We start from the raw sequence: 17,581 nt of genomic DNA on the forward strand, positions 1-17,581 counted from the left end.
AGCAGATCCTGGGTAGGCCCTTGACTCACGAGGCACCATTAGAGGTCGGAACCCGAGATGAATGACTTCAATGGGTCAGGAGAGACCTCAGAGGCGCAGGGCGCAAGACTAACCGAGTGCAATTAGCCCTACAGAACGCCATTAAATAACACAATCCAGTCATTAAATAACTCAATCCAGTGTGCACTCAAGCCTTGTGGATACCTGAAACCAATCTACTCTGTGCGCTGCTTGAGTTATGAGGGCTGTGGATGGACTTTAACCACAGCCAGGAGGCCAATGAGCACAGATGCCCCCAGCAGAGTCCACCGCCCTCCCGCTGCCCTCAGGCGCACCAGGTAGAGACGTTTGTTATTTATTTTAGTGCTTGTTCCACTGGGTTTGGATACTGAGAAAAAAGCACACAAAAAACTATTTCACTGATGGGTGGATGATAAAAAAATACATTTGATCTCGTAAGCGGGTCACCTGCAGCTCACACAAATATGCAACCCTGATCAACAAACGCTGGTAGGAAAGGGTTCGCTGCATATTTGAAACAAAAGCATAATTATATGCGGCCGCGCATTCACAGCAGAATCCTTTTCCCACATTGCACAGTCCATTTGTGTTAGAAAGGCGCCCTTGTAATTGGACACAACAAGAGATACATTGTTATTCCTGAGACAATTTAGAAGCCCTCGAAATTATGTCACTGTGACAACTTTTCAGTGATTTTCTAAGTGAACCGCTAGAATGTAAACAGGCACACGCACAAAAAAAAAAGACGAGGAGAGGAGGAGGCAGCAGGGGGAGGGGAGAGAGGAGGGGGCCTGCGCCTGTTTCCTCGTGCTGACGAAGAGAGGAGGAGGCAGCAGGGGGAAGGGAGAGAGGAGGGGGCCTGCACTGGATTCCCTTGTGGGAGCGAGCAGGAATCATCTGTCAAAGTTCGCTCCCACAAGGGAATCGCCAAACATGTACACGTTGCCATTGAAAGCAATGCAACGCGTGCACGTTTTTGCCTGCAAAAGTGAAGCGATTGCAAAAGGTCTTTTTCCTATGCAGAGCATGCACGCTGCGTAGGCGAGACACAAAAAGGCTAGAGCAAACAACCCTGGTGGACTCCAGTCCCCACTTTTGAGACTTCCGCAAGTTATCCTCCATATCTATATCTTACAGGTCATTCCCTCATAAAAGTTCCTGATGGTTCTTAGTAGTTTACCTAGCACACCGTAGTGGCAAAGGAGTTTCCAAAGAGTCTCCCTTTCCATGCTGTTGAATGCCTTCTCATAGTCATGGAAGTTGACATAGAGGGCGGGAGTTATATTTTATCAACTGCTAAATGATGATGTGCAGTGTTCCAATCTGGTCTGGGCAGGATCCATCTTTGCAGAAGCCAGCTTGCTGGTCCTGTAACTGAGCGTCGACTTGTTCCTTCTTTCTGTTCAGGATGACTCTGTTGAACACTTTGCCTGGAGCTGATAGAAGAGTTATCCCTCTGTAGTTTGCACTGTTACTTAGGTCACCGTTCTTGGGGATCTTGATCAGATAGTCCTCCTTTTAATCCGATGGTACCTTTTTCTCTTCCCAGATACTTCCAAACATGGGGTAGAGCATGTCTACTGAAGTTCTAATCAGCCGTGGCCACTGCAGGTAAGAGCGGTGGGGCCAGGTGGGGGGTGATTTCGAGAGACGACCACGAGGGAAAATTAATTATTTATTTACTTTTCCCTTGTGGTCGTCTCTCGAAATCCCCCCTCACCTGGCCCCACTGCTCTGACCTGCAGCGGCCGCGGCTGGTTCTAATGTCTGCCTTCTGTGCCTCTGAAAGAATGTTGTCAGGTCCTACTGCCTTCCCATTTCTCAGATGTTTGATGGCTTGCCATATTTCTTTCTTGGTTGGTCTGCTGCAGTCGATTAGCAAGCCCTTGTCAGCTGGCTGTATGTCTCGTGGAGACTGTGGCATTGACTGGTTTAGCAGTTCTTCAAAGTGCTCCACCCATCTATGTTGTTGGCCTTCGTACTAACCCCGGGCGTAGCACTACGCTTCGCCCACGTAGTGTACGTAGCGCTGCCTGCTTCGCACTTTCCGAAGTAGGCGAAGCAGGGCAGCGCTACGCACACGCCGAGGGCGAAGCGGAGCTGCTTGCCACCCGCCACCCACCTCCCGCCCGCCCTTCTTTTAAATAATATGAGCAATGAAAAATAAAGTAAAGTAAGTCGACTTACCCGTAAGCGCGGCGTCTCCGGGGCTCCCTCTTTCTGTTTCTAATTTCTTCTGGCAAATGCGCATGCGCGGACACCCGCGCATGCGCATTTCTCGCGAGAAATGCGCATGCGCGGGCGTCCGCGCATGCGCATTTGCCAGAAGAAATTAGAAACTGAAAGAGGGAGCCCCGGAGACGCCGCGCTTACGGGTAAGTCGACTTACTTTACTTTATTTTTCATTGCTTATATTATTTAAAAGAATGGCGGGTGGGAGGTGGGTGGCACGTAGTGGGGCTACGCGAAGCGCGTAGTGTGCGTAGATTTGGGCACACTACGTGCTGCTTCACGTAGCCCCACTACGCCCACTACACCCACCCTTACTTCGTACCCATGATTGTCTTCCCAGCTTTGTCTTTAACAGGTCTTTCTGGTTTGCTATATCTGCTGGAGAGTTTCCTTGTTATGCTGTAGAGTTCTTTCAAGTATACATGGCTTTCTGCTTCCAGGGCTTCTGTCGCAAGACCACCCATAAATCTTCACTTATCTGCTCTTCAGCTTCTGTTTGCTCCCTTGTTGGTTTTGTTGTATTCACCTTAAGCTTTTTCTTTTTCTGCTCTTGTTCGGCTGGTGTTGATTGCTGCTTTCTTTTCCTTCCTTGCTTGGATTTTGCTGAGAATCTTGGTAGAGATCTATTCTTTTTCTTCTTGAAATTGATAAAAGAATGTAAACTTTCAGATTTGGGCAACCTATTTGAAAAATCTAGCCTCTCATGCCAGACGTTAGAGTAAGACTTTACACATCACAGATGGGCACAGTTTGGTAGCACTTAGCAAGAGCATGGCTGTCACCACTTTATGTACACTAAGGCAATATTTCTAAACGCCACACTTATGTACAAAATAGTATTTTATACGCTTAGTCATCAGTAAAATCATAAATAATGGGAAATGATGCTGGAAGCGGCATCAAAGGAAGTGTTAGCACTGGCAGTGAAATCTCTCTAAATATTCAATATAAATTCAACATTAAATAAATAGATTCTATATCAAAGTGAAATAAATACTCCAATCCTAAAGCCCCTGTGAAAACTGAAATGTTGACTGTATTTTGTTCATATATTCCTATGTAGTAAAATTTAGTGATCACATACATGATTCAGAATGTATTACCAAACTTCAATCAAATACGAAAAATATTTTATAGTTGATTAAACTTCCTAATGCACTGTATAAGTTTGTTACTTGTCATGACTTTAATAGGCCCGGAAACCACAAGGTTTAGAGATGTACATTTGCACATTTCTGAGCAGCACATCCTCACCCTCGAACTTGGCCAGTGGAAGTGTGATTTCAGTAGAATAATGATGCAATTATTGTGTACATGAATCAAGGGAGTACCCAAAAAACATAAAATACCCACCCTGTAAAACCTAGCCTGAATGACACTGAGTGAGTGAGGCAGGTGAGCACGGTTCCATGATGGAATATCGTTAACATAAATATCGTCAGAAATAAATATCGTCACTAAAATATCGCTTACATTAATATCGTCATCCTATACTTAAACAAGATTTCACACAAATATCGATTTTCTTTTAGCGACAACCCTAATATCGTTCACACTAATATCTACAACATAAATATCGACTACTACATTATCGACTTTATTTTAAATATCATTACCTTAGACATTTATATCGACTACACTAACATCGACGACCTATCTGCTTATAGAAATATACAAAAAATATCGTCTTTTTATTACCAACTCGATATGCACGATTCTTTTATTTTACTCACTTGTTTTTACTATTTTACTTTACAAAACTATTCACACATATAATTATTTAGTTTTCCTAATACTTATTGATATAAAAATATATATGTTAAAAAAAATTACATTTACTGATACTATCATACACTCCGATGGCCTAAATGTGAAACACATTTCATTATTTTCTACATATAAACTATTTACATATCAAACAAAAAAGCACATATAAACCTTTTTACAATGTACTTTAACAAACAAATAGTGATGCAACAAACTCTTACGAAAATAACGGTTTTCTAATTCGAAATTACGTTCTCGACCAATGATTTTGAAATTTCACTAATTGAACCAATCAAAAGCTACCATTAACTAACTCACTAATATAAAAACAATTATACACTTAACGTAATTTACCATTTTTGGCACAAACTTGGAGAAAAACGGTTACCTTGCTGAGAGAAGAGAATACAAACCTACGACTACAACTACAAAACGTCATACTACACTTCAAGTAAGTAAAATCCCATTGCTTTTTTCATTCGAACTTAGCAAAAAGTAGATAAACTCCCTAATTTAAAAACTGTTCTTCTTTAGAGTGAAAACAAAACATGTTGAACTTATCAACAACGACCAAAAAATTAGATGTAAAAACATTTATAAACTACCTTATCCATGTCTACTTAGATAGCTGATAACAATTATTTAAACTTGCTAAGTAAATGTACTATTTACTTCATATGTTACCAACTACTATCATCCAAATACTATAAGTAACCCAATGATTATTTTTTCCACAGACTCTACAAAATTATTTACCTATCTACAACTACACTACCAACATTTTCTACTACATCAAGTAAGTATAGTCACTGTATGTATAACAATTCTGAAAGTAAAATCAAACACCTATAACACTAAATCATATCTTTCAATTATTCTTTAACACTACTACAGAACTTAAAAATAAGAAAATTCAGAAAGAGAAATACGAATAAAAGAATTACCAGTGAAGCCACATAGTAAGTATATGTTCGCGCTTTTTCCTGCTCTTATACACATCTCTGTAAATCGTCTGCAATGTTCTTAAAAATACATATATATATTTTCCACAGATCTACCTTAGACATGGCAACTGGAGCTACTTTCATTACTTCGCAAAAAGGGAAACTAATGCTGAACTACATGGGTTACACCTACACCCAAGAACGAGTAAAAGCGAATAAGACCCATTGGAAATGTAGCAAATATTACTCAAGTGCATGCTATGGTAGAGCAACAACTGTTGATAACAATGTGGTAAATGTACGTGAGCATAACCACCCACCAAATGTAACAGAAGTGGAAGTTAGAGAAGCACTGGAAACATTGAAAGATGCTAGTAAAGGATCACAAGAAACAAGCACTAGTATTTTGAAAAATGTTTTAAGCAAAGTGCCAGAACATGTGACAGGACAGCTACCTTCGATTCCCAACTTAAAAAGATTAATTTCAAAAACTAAACGTGCTTCAGATCCAACTCCACCAACGCCAGAAAGTTTTAAGGATATAAAAATATATCCTGAATATACCATTACACATAATGAGGATAAATTCCTAATGTACGACAACCAGAGTCATGACAAACGAGTTTTACTTTTTGCTACTAATAGTAATTTGCAAAAACTTAAATCATGTGAAACATGGATGATGGACGGGACTTTTAAAGTTTGTCCCAAACCTTTCTATCAACTTTACACCATCCATGGGGAATACCAAGATACAAATATCCCTCTACTTTATACTCTGCTGCCAAACAAAACAAATACTACCTACGTTGAACTTTTAACAAAGATCAAAGAATTAACAGATAATTACTATCCTCAAAGAATTATAATTGACTTTGAAATAGCCATGATTCAAGCTATCCTTAAGATATATCCCCATACCTCAATACAAGGTTGTTATTATCACTACAACCAAAGTATATGGAGGCACTTACAAAAATCTACCTTAAGCATTGAATATTGTACAAACAGTCACTTTGCTTATCAAATAAAAAAGTTGATTGCATTGGCATATGTACCAACAACAGAAGTAGCTAACTACTACAATTTATTAATTGACAGCCCTTTCTACCGCACCAATGAGAAAATACTAACTCCCTTCTTGGACTATTTTGAAGATACCTGGGTTGGAAGATTACATCGTTCAGGCCACCGTAGACAACCTAAATTTCAAATTCCATGGTGGAATGTGTATGCTAGTACAATAGCACAGAAAGCTAAAACTAACAACGCAGTTGAAGGATGGCATAATGCCTTCCAAGCCACTTTAGGAAGAAGTCAACCAACACTTCACAAACTAATCCAAAGCATTAAAAAAGAACAAAGCTACCAAGAACTCAGAATAGAGCAATCCCTTTCTAAAATTGGCCCTAAACTAAGTAAACAAACATTAAATATGTACGAATATCTCCAGCAAAAAACTAGACTGTACCCAAGTATAGAAGGTCTAGCATACTTAGACCTAATAGCTAAATCCATCCTTTAAATATAAATTTACCATGTTTAGTAATAATTTACTTTTTATTCTTAAAAAACAAATGAATATTGTAAAATATACATTAATCTGTTCAATAGAATTATATATTAATTGTTTATTGTATATTAAAATATGTTTTTCATTGTTAAATATTTTTCTCAGATGTTAAAAAATGTAAATTTATGTTATGTACATATCGTGATAAAATCAATGTCATAAAAAATATGTAATATATTAAATTTTTATAAAAAATATAAAAATTTAATATACTAAAGTATGCATAATTGAAACTGTATTTATGTACAAAACTGCAATATAATTTGTTAACAAAAATTATGTTAAATGTTTTATAAAATGTTCACAATCTTTGCAGTAACAAATTAAAATATAAATAAAAAAAAAGATCTAAAAATTGTTATTTCTTAATTTAGAAACTTGTCATATGTATGTAAAAATGTTATAAAAATGTTTTTAATTTATATTGTTGAAATGAATATTACAACATGACATATATTATTCTTATTAAAAATAGTAAATAGATAATGCTGGATAATAAACCATAATAATTAACTATTCTAACTCCAATCCTACGTAAGTCAGGGTAAATGGTGGATAGTAAACCATTATAATTAACTATTCTAACTCCAAACAAAACATAAGTCAAGGAAAGTGCTGGATTGTAAACCATAATAATTTACTAATCTAACTCCAATCCAACATAAGTCAGGGAAAGTGCTGGATTGTAAACCATAATAATTTACTATTCTAACTCCAATCCAACATAAGTCAGGGAAAATGCTGGATAGTAAACCATAATAAATTACTATTCTAACTCCAAACATAACATAACTCAGGGAAAGTGCTGGATAGTAAACCATAATAAATTACTATTCTAACTCCAATCCAACATAAGTCAGGGAAAGTGCTGGATAGTAAACCATAATAAATGACTATTCTAACTCCAAACATAACATAAGTCAGGGAGAGTGCTGAATAGTAAACCATAATAAATTACTATTCTAACTCCAATCCAACATAAGTCAGGGAAAGTGCTGGATTGTAAACCATAATAATTAACTATTCTAACTCTAATCCAACATAAATCAGGGAAAGTGCTGGATTGTAAACCATAATAATTTACTATTCTAAGTCCAATCCAACATAAATCAGGGAAAGTGCTGGATAGTAAACCATAATAAATTACTATTCTAACTCCAAACATAACATAAGTCAGGGAAAGTGCTGGATAGTAAACCATAATAAATTACTATTCTAACTCCAAACATAACATAACTCAGGGAAAGTGCTGGATAGTAAACCATAATAAATTACTATTCAAACTCCAATCCAACATAAGTCAGAGAGGGTGCTGGATAGTAAACCATAATAAATTACTATTCAAACTCCAATCCAACATAAGTCAGGGAAAGTGCTGGATAGTAAACCATAATAAATTACTATTCTAACTCCAAACATAACATAAGTCAGAGAGAGTGCTGGATAGTAAACCATAATAAATTACTATTCAAACTCCAATCCAACATAAGTCAGAGAAAGTGCTGGATAGTAAACCATAATAAATTACTATTCTAACTCCAAACATAACATAAGTCAGGGAGAGTGCTGGATAGTAAACCATAATAAATTACTATTCTAACTCCAATCCAACATAAGTCAGGGAAAGTGCTGGATAGTAAACCATAAAAAATTACTATTCTAACTCCAAACATAACATAAGTCAGGGAGAGTGCTGAATAGTAAACCATAATAAATTACTATTCTAACTCCAAACATAACATAAGTCAGGGAGAGTGCTGGATAGTAAACCATAATAAATTACTATTCTAACTCCAATCCAACATAACTCAGGGAAAGTGCTGGATAGTAAACCATAAAAAATTACTATTCTAACTCCAAACATAACATAAGTCAGGGAAAGTGCTGGATAGTAAACCATAATAAATTACTATTCTAACTCCAAACATAACATAAGTCAGGGAGAGTGCTGGATAGTAAACCATATTAAATTACTATTTCTAATTCCAATCCAACATAAGTCAGGGAAAGTGCTGGATAGTAAACCATAACAAATTACTATTCTAACTCCAATCCAACATAAGTCATGAAATGTGCAGGTTAGTAAACAATATAAATGTTTCTATCTAAATTATTTTTTATACCCTATTACCCTATAATACCAAAATAACGCTTATTCAATATTAATTTAATATTTTTTATTAATATAACAAAATAAATTTCATGTAAAATTTTAAATTTCGAAGTTAAATTTTGATTTCATGATAAATTTCTAATTTATTAATATTTTCTACACTTTTAAAAAACGACATTTTTAAATTACTACCCACCCTAATCCCCTATAATACCAAAAACCCGCTCCTACAATTTTTTGTTGGAAGTTTAAAATTTAATTACAAATTTAATTTGGTGAACAATTCGAAATTTCTAATTAAAATTTGGATTTCTTAATTATTTTCTAATATTTTTATATTTTAGCAATTTTGTAAAAACAAAATTTTAAATTACTACCCACCCTTATCCCCTATAATACCAATAACCCGCTCCTAAAATTTTTTTGGGGAATTTTAAAATTTCATTACAAATTTAATTTCGTGAACAAATCGAATTTTCTAATTAAAATTTCGATTTCTTAATTATTTTCTAATATTTTTATATTTTAGAAATTTTGTAAAAACCAAATTTTAAATTACTACCCACCCTTATCCCCTATAATACCAATAACCCGCTCCTAAAATTTTTGGGGGAATTTTAAAATTTAATTACAAATTTAATTTCGTGAACAAATCGAATTTTCTAATTAAAATTTCGATTTCTTAATTATTTTCTAATATTTTTATATTTTAGAAATTTTGTAAAAACCAAATTTTAAATTACTACCCACCCTTATCCCCTATAATACCAATAACCCGCTCCTAAAATTTTTGGGGGAATTTTAAAATTTAATTACAAATTTAATTTCGTGAACAAATCGAAATTTCGAATTAAAATTTCGATTTCTTAATTATTTTCTACTAATTTTATATTTTAGAAATTTTGTAAAAACCAAATTTTAAATTACTACCCACCCTTATCCCCTATAATACCAATAACCCGCTACTAAAATTTTAACAATTCTTTTGTAGAAAATATTTTTTAACACATATTATTACTAGTAGGAGTTTTGTAAGTTTTTTAAAAACATAATACATATTTTTTTATACATTTTATAACAACTTATATTTTTCTGTCGATATTATATGAAACGACATTTTGATCAACGATATTCTGTTCATCGATATTTTTTCTTGACGATATTTTTGTCATTCTCAAGAAACGATATTTTTAACAAAGATATTTTCTATTACGATATTTTTCACAGTCGATATTCTTACCACGATATTAATGCTAGTCGATATTTTCCCGTCGATATTCTATCTTTATACCGGTGAGCACAGCACTCGTGTTTCTACTTTTTAGCAGCTAAGCTCCAACTGACCAAGCAAGAGCCCTGGTCAGCCGCAACAATTGTCTTTGATCTTTAGCTGTGCAGCCTGCTATTTTGTATTAAATAGTAGTTGGACTTTAGGCTTCACAACCTGTTGTGTTTTAATTTTAACACCCCTTTCCATTAGACGTCCATAACTGCACATTTCTCTCATTAAGTAGAGGGACCACAAAATCCCATGAAAAATGTTCAATGGCAGCATCTAGCACTTCGCCGTAGAGTATCCGTTGTAGCCAGACTGGATACTCATACTGTTGCAAAATAGGGAAACAAAGATGGGGCATATTATCAAGACAGGTGAAAAAATTATCGCCGCTTTAGCGGCAGAAAAATGCTGCTAAAACGGCAATAATGGGCTTGATAATATGCTCTATGGAATTCCAATTGAAGCGCATGTTAGATGTGAAGGACATCTAACCTGAGCTTCTATTGGAATTCCATAGAGCATATTATCAAGCCCATTATCGCCGTTTTAGCGGCAGTTTTCTGCCGCTAAAGCGGCGATAATTTTATCGCCTTTCTTGATAATATGCCCCGATAGTATGATTGCATGTGAGATGTCTTTGGTGAATGTTGACATCTTAGAGCTGGCTGCCAGACATACATTATTTTCACGGAAACGTTCTTTCAGCTTTTCTTCTTCCTATGTTAGTGATTCTTTCAGCAGTTCCTCTTCCTATGTTAGTGATTCTTTCAGCTGTTCTGCTTCCTATGTTAGTGATTCTTTCAGCTGTTCTTCCTGTGTTAGTCATTTTTTCAGCTGTTCTTCCTATGCTAGTCATTCTTTCAGCTGTTCTTCTTCCTGTCAGCTGTTCTTCCTATGTTAGTCATTCTTACAGCTGTTCTTCTTCCTATGTTAGTAATTCTTACAGCTGTTCTTCTTTCTGTTAGTGATTCTTTCAGCTGTTCTTCCTATGTTAGTCATTCTTTCAGCTGTTCTTCTTCCTATGTTGGTAATTCTTACAGCTGTTCTTCTTTCTGTTAGTGATTCTTTCAGCTGTTCTTCCTATGTTAGTCATTCTTTCAGCTGTTCTTCTTCCTATGTTGGTAATTCTTACAGCTGTTCTTCTTTCTGTTAGTGATTCTTACAGCTGTTCTTCTTTCTGTTAGTGATTCTTTCAGCTGTTCTTCCTGTTAGTCATTCTTTCAGCTGTTCTTCTTCCTATGTTAGTCATTCTTCCAGCTGTTCTTCTTCCTATGTTAGTCATTCTTACAGCTGTTCTTCTTTCTGTTAGTGATTCTTTCAGCTGTTCTTCTTACTATGTTAGTGATTCCGTCGCTGCCCCCTCTGCCTTGTGGGCGCACCGACCTCTTCCTAGAGTCCAGTGTGTCTCTGCCGCTGAGCACGCAAGATTGATTGAATACAATACAACGCAATACAAAAAATGCAGTCATTGTTTACTTACATCACTGAGAGACATAAGTATTGCCAATCATTCTGATTGAGCGAGCGTGTGATCAGCCGTGGCCGGTCGATACAGAAATGGTTATTTGCCGGTAGGACAGTGACTCTGAGAGGCCGGGGGCTAGCGCTAGGACAGAGTGAGTCAATCACATAGCATTTCCGCAGAGCCTCTGTCTGACATGTGAATGACTTTCCCAGCCCCACCAGCATGTTTCGACATCTCCTGATTTCCTTATAGGCCAGTCCATCTGTGAGTGTAATTACCTCTCCAACACTCTGGAGAACTTAATTAAATCTGGCTTAATCTGCTTATCCTGCCTGTCAGGGTGAAAATGTCAGGATTTGCTGTGAGAAGTTCGAGTCCACCCACAAGCCATCTACTGGCAGCACCTAGTCAGAGTTGGACTAGGGCAGAAAACGGGGCCAGTACCAAAATGAAAGTGGTCCCCATTGGCGATTCAGATATCTACAAAAGTGGCCCAGATATGAAAATCAGGGCAGTTTTTTACATGTAAAGATGAACTGTATATATATTTTTCAAGGAATGGGCAACTGCATGCATATGTGCTTGCTGAAGGCAGTGTTTGTGGGAATACCAGAGTAAAAAATAAAACACACCCCACCAGACCTTAAAACAGGTCCACAAACGGCCAAAAATGACCACTTACTGACCTGTCAGACCATCTCTTCGGATACTGCTGGATTGCCCATTAGGCCAGTCCGAACTACACCTAGTGACACACATCCTACCTACAGTCTGCCACATGAAGAGCATAGCGCCAAGTTAAAGGGCCCTGCACCCTGTTCATACAGAAGAAATGAATAATGGCCAAGGTTTTGGGGAGTTGGGGGTGGGGGAGGGAGCGCATTTTATAAGAATGATTCTTACTTTTTCCTTATCTAGGCCCCGGTGAAATTTTCCATAACACTTGCATAATATGTACAATTTGCGCAATTTAACATTAAGTAAATAATGCAAAATATTCGAAAATCGCTTTCTTTTCTACAGCCCCAACATGCGAGAAGAGTCATCTGCTTATCTATTATTTTGAGGTGCCTTTCCCAACTCTCCGGGAAGTCCTAGGGTGGGATTTACGGGAGTTGGGGAAAAATTGATACATGCTAGTGGGAAACGTATGAAATTCCCTGCGGGGGCACAATTAGAAATTCGCCAGTTAGGGGGCCGAGGCTTGATGCCGATCAAGATGATAGCGCACACAAAGCGGCGTTACGAAGGCGACTTCCTTCGTTGGTCATGCTTCTCGACAGTGCCTAAGCAGCCATAACAGGTGCAGGATGCAATCTTTCTATTTTTCAATCAATCAATCGGAGTTTTGTTGAGGGCGCTAATCCCCCCAAGGGGTATCCAGGCACCAGCGTGAGGACGGTATAGTCAACAGCCATGTCTGGATACCGCTCCTAAACTCGACAAGGGATGATGATGTTCGGAGGTGGATGGGGAGGTCGTTCCAGGCTTTGGTTGCGAGGTGGGAGAAGGAGCGACCTCCGGTTCGGATGCACTGCATGCGTTGGACGGTGGTGAGGGCAAGGGTGGCAGACTGCAGGTGTCTGGTGGGCCGGTGGAAGGTCAGGCAGTTGTTCACGTATTCTGGTCCGGTGCTGTGGAGGGCTCTGTAGGAGTGCATGAGTAGTTTGAAGTGGCATCTCTTCTTGACAGGGAGCCAGTGCAGGCAACAGAGGCGGGGGTGATGTGGGGTTCTTCCGGCAGGTCCAGCATGATTCTTGCTGTTGTGTTCTGGATGTTTTGGAGGTGATTGAGGAGGTGGGTGGTTGTTCCAGTGCAAAGGGCGTTCCCCTAGTCAAGTTGACTAGTGATATGGACGTGGGTGACAGTTCTCCTGGTGTCTGTGGGGTTCCATCTGAAGACTTTCCAGAGCATTCTGAGGGTGTTGAAACAGGTGGAGGCAGTAGAGTTTACCTGGCATCTCATAGAGAGTTTGCTGTTGATGATGATTCAGAGGTTACAGGCAATTAAAGGTCCGGGCACAGAGGGCCACCAGGAGTCATCCCAGTTGCCGGGGGTATTCTGAAGAGGAGAATTTCAGTTTTGTCGGCATTGAGCTGGAGGCAGTTAGCTTTCATCCAGTCGGCGATGTCAGCCATGGCATTCTGGAATCTCGATCTGGTGGAGTCAGTGTCTTTGGTGAGGGAGAGTATGGGTTGGAAATCGTCGGTGTAGGAGACGATGCTTTGACCATGGCTGCGAGTGAAGGGGGCCAATGCGGTCATGTAAACGTTGAACAGTGCTGGGCTGAGTAAGGTCAAAGAGAATGAATGTATGAAATTACGTAAGGAGTGGGTGGGTGAAGTGTATTTCTGATAAAAGAGAGGGTGTTATGATTTTATGTCATAAATCCTTAGAAGTCCATCTGTTATTAAAGAAAGTTTATTCACAAGGGAGATGGCTACTATTTGAGCTCTGAATTAATAAGATTCTTATTGTCTTATCAGTCTATATGGCCCTAATGCCCCTGATTGTCAGTTTTGGTCTATCATTTCTCAGCAACATCTACAACATCCAGATGCCAATTAAGTACTGGCGGGAGATTGTAACCAATGTGTTGATCCCTTTCTAGACAGGCACTCATCATTGCATTACATTCCAAATAAATTGCAAAAATCATTTGTGCATGCCATTCAGCAACGCCGCCTCACAGATGCTTTGCGCCTATGCAATCCTTCCCTTTGGGAGTATCAATCAACCAATCAATCAATCAATCGGTCAATCAATCAAGGCATTTGTATAGCGCGGATCCGGACCCGTGAGGGTCTCAAGGCACTGGGGGAGGAGGCTGCTGGTCGGACTGAATGGAGGATCTTTCAAAGAGCCAGGTCTAGAGGTCCTTCCAGAATTGGGTCAGCAACGTGAATAGCCTGAGGTGGAGGGGCAGAGTGTTCCAGGTCTTGGCGGCAAGGTAGGAAAACGACCTTCCTCCGTTTCTGGTCTTGTTGATCCTGGGGACGGAGGCAATGGCGAGTTGGGAGGATCGGACTTGTCTGGCAGGTACGTGGAAAGTGAGGCAGTGGTTCAGGTGTGCTGGTTCTTGGTCGTGAAGAGCTTTGTAGGCGTAAAAGAGGAGCTTGAAAGTTATTCTCTTGTTGACTGGGAGCCAGTGGAGTTGTCAGAGGTGTTGCGTGATGTGGCTCCAGCAGGGTATGTCAAGTACCAGTCTGGCTGAGGTGTTTTGTGACGTTCTGTAGTTTCTTGAGCTTTTTCTGGTGATGCCGGCATAGAGTGCGTCGCCGCAGTCAAGTCTGCTGATAAGTGCATGGGTGACAGTCTTTCTGGATTCTGTGGGGATCCATCTGAATGTCTTTTTTCGAAGCAGGTGGAGTATGTTGAAGCAGGCTGAGGAAACTGTGTTGATTTGGCGGTTCATGGTGAGCAATGAGTCCAGTCTGATGCGGATGTTGCATGCATGTTCCGGCGGGATTGGGGTGAGATCCCAGGGCTGAAGGGGTGGATCCCAGGTTGAGTACGTCAGTCTTGTCCGAGTTGAGCTTGAGGCAGCTGTTTTTTTATCTAGGTAGCAACGGTCTTCATTCCACTGACCGGATGGCGTCGGCGGCAGCAAGGTGTGTGGTCTCCGTGCTGTGGTTGCTTCAGAAACCGGATTTGGTGGTGTCCCGGATGTGTTTCACTTCGATAAACTCGAAAAGTTGGGCGTTGATGGCCTTCTCGATGACCTTGGCTGGGAAGGAGATGGGTCTGAAGTTCTTGACATCTGTCCGGTCTGAGGACAGCTTCTTCAGCAGGGGGTGATCTCAGGGTGTTTCCAGTCATCGGAGAAGGTGGCAGTTTCGATGGAGTAGTTAATGGGGGACGATGGCAGCGGCTGCTCTGTGGAAGATGTGGTACGGGCAGGGATCCATCAGGGCTCCTGAGTGGATGCTCCTAATGGTCTTGAGTGTGTCCTCAGCTGTGAGCGGGGCCCAGTAGAGCATGGTCTGTTTGGGTGCAGCTTGGTTGTGTGGAATGGTGGCAGGCATAGTGGCCGGGTCAAGGGAGTCCAAAGATGTTGTAGATCTTCCTAATCTTGTGGTGGAAGAATGTGCTGAGTTTGTTGCAGGGGTCTTGGGAGGTGGGAACGTCTGTGTTCTCGCTGTTGTGCCTGGCAAACTCCTTGACGATGGTGAAGAGTTCCTTGCTGTTCTGTACGTTGGCATTGATTCTGTCTTGGAGGGCCGTTTTCTTTGTGGTTTTCAGGAGAAGGTGGTTTGCGTTGATGACGGATTTGAAGGTAGCATGAGTTTCCAGGGTTTTGTTGTTCCTCCATCTCTTTTTGAGTTGTCTGCAGGTGCGTCTGGACTCATGGAGGGCGGGAGTGAACCAGCTGGCCTTCTTGGAGTGTTGCTTGCCTGGTCTATTCTTGAGAGGTGCCAGGGTATTGGCGCAGTTGGAGATCCAACAGTAGAGGTTGTGTTCTGCGGTGTTGTCATCTGTTTGCATTGGCAGAGCGGTTGTGCTGAGAGAGTTATTGAGAAGTTTATCAGTGGCCTTGATCCAGCTGCGATGGGGGGGCGATGATTATGGTGTACTGTGTGCATGACAAAGGAGAGATGCACACAGTGATGGTCGGTCCAAGTTTAGTGGTGTGGCTGTAGCTGATGTTCCCTCTGGCGGAGAAGACTGGTTCGAGAGTGTGTCTGGCTTTGTGGGTCGGTGCGGTGACTAGCTGCTTGAGTGCAATGTTGTCGAGGTTCTCTAGAAGAGAGGCAGAGTTCTCATCACTGGGGTTGTCCATTTGAAAGTTGAGTTCTCCGAGTAGGTTGTAGTCAGTGGATGCAAGAGCCTAGGGTGCGATGAGGTCTACGATGACGTCAGTGAAGGAGGCTCATGGGCCAGGAGGTCTGTAGACAAGGGTGCGGCGGAGGGTGGTATTGGGGTTCGTCTGGATCTGGTACACTTACTTTTCTCTAGTCCACCATGCACAATCTCACATTGATCACATTTTGATTTCACATTCTCTCACTCAATCTTTCCATGCTGCACACATTAGCTCTATTCTCATTTTGGACCATGCCTCAATCTCAGTTCATCTAGACCTCATAGCTCAGCACTCTTCCCCTAAAATATGCAGATTTAACAATTCCTTGTTACTAGACACCACTTTCACTTCTGCTTTCACTTCCTTTTTCTAATAATACTTTCAGTTTAACCTCACCAATGATATCCCTTTCCTCTTCATTTGGGATGCTTTCAAAGCCTCTGCTTCTGATTTATGGTCAATTTTGTGTCCAAGAAACAAAAACATACTCAAATTCATTTTGAGCGGTAACTTGAAGAAGCTAAACACCTTGAAATGATTATTACACCTCACACACTCAACCCTCCTTGCACTAACTGATTGATGCTAAACTAAACTTCAATGAAAGTTCCACAGAATCGGCCTCCTCCTATTGTCTCAAATCTAGCTCCAAATATTATAGCAGTTAAAACAAATCTACAATGTTACTAGCAAATTACCTCAAAATTAAACAAAATAAACTAAACATAGAATCAACTGTAGATGATACAAATCAAGCTCATTATAAAAACCAGTTCAGAAACTTCTATATCAATTTGTATACACCCGAGCACACAACATCTGAAGTTGAAATTCTACAATACCTTTCCTCTATTCACAAACCAGACTGCTCTCAACTCGATTTCTCAACCTTAGAGGAGAACATCTCACACACAAGCTATGCCTTGCAGTGCTTTTCCTTAAAAAGGATAATGCTCCAGGACCAGACGGTTTTACAACAGAATTTTGCATACACTTTCCCAAGCTTCTTCTACCCATATTATGTACTCTCGTTCACTCTTTTACTGAGTCTTCTACATCATCGGGATCCTTGCTTGATGCACTAATTTGTCTTATCCCGAAAGATGGGAAAGATCCACATTGCTGCAAAAATACAGACCTATTCCTTTAGTTAATTTGGATTATAAAATATTCTCATAGGCACTTTTACCCAGATTGGAATCCTTTCTTCCTAACCTTATAGGGAAAAGCAATCTGGCTTCATAGCAGGTAGATATCTTTCGAATAAAGCTTGTTTGTTCTTCAATAATAACTTTAAGTCTGCTGGCTTGCCTGAACTTTTAGCAGTTATAGTTTTGGACGCTTAGAAGGCTGTTGATCGAGTAAATTGTTCATTCCTTTTTC

This window comes from Triturus cristatus, chromosome 3_2 (assembly GCF_964204655.1).
Source record: "Triturus cristatus chromosome 3_2, aTriCri1.1, whole genome shotgun sequence".
Lineage (NCBI taxonomy): Eukaryota > Metazoa > Chordata > Amphibia > Caudata > Salamandridae > Triturus > Triturus cristatus.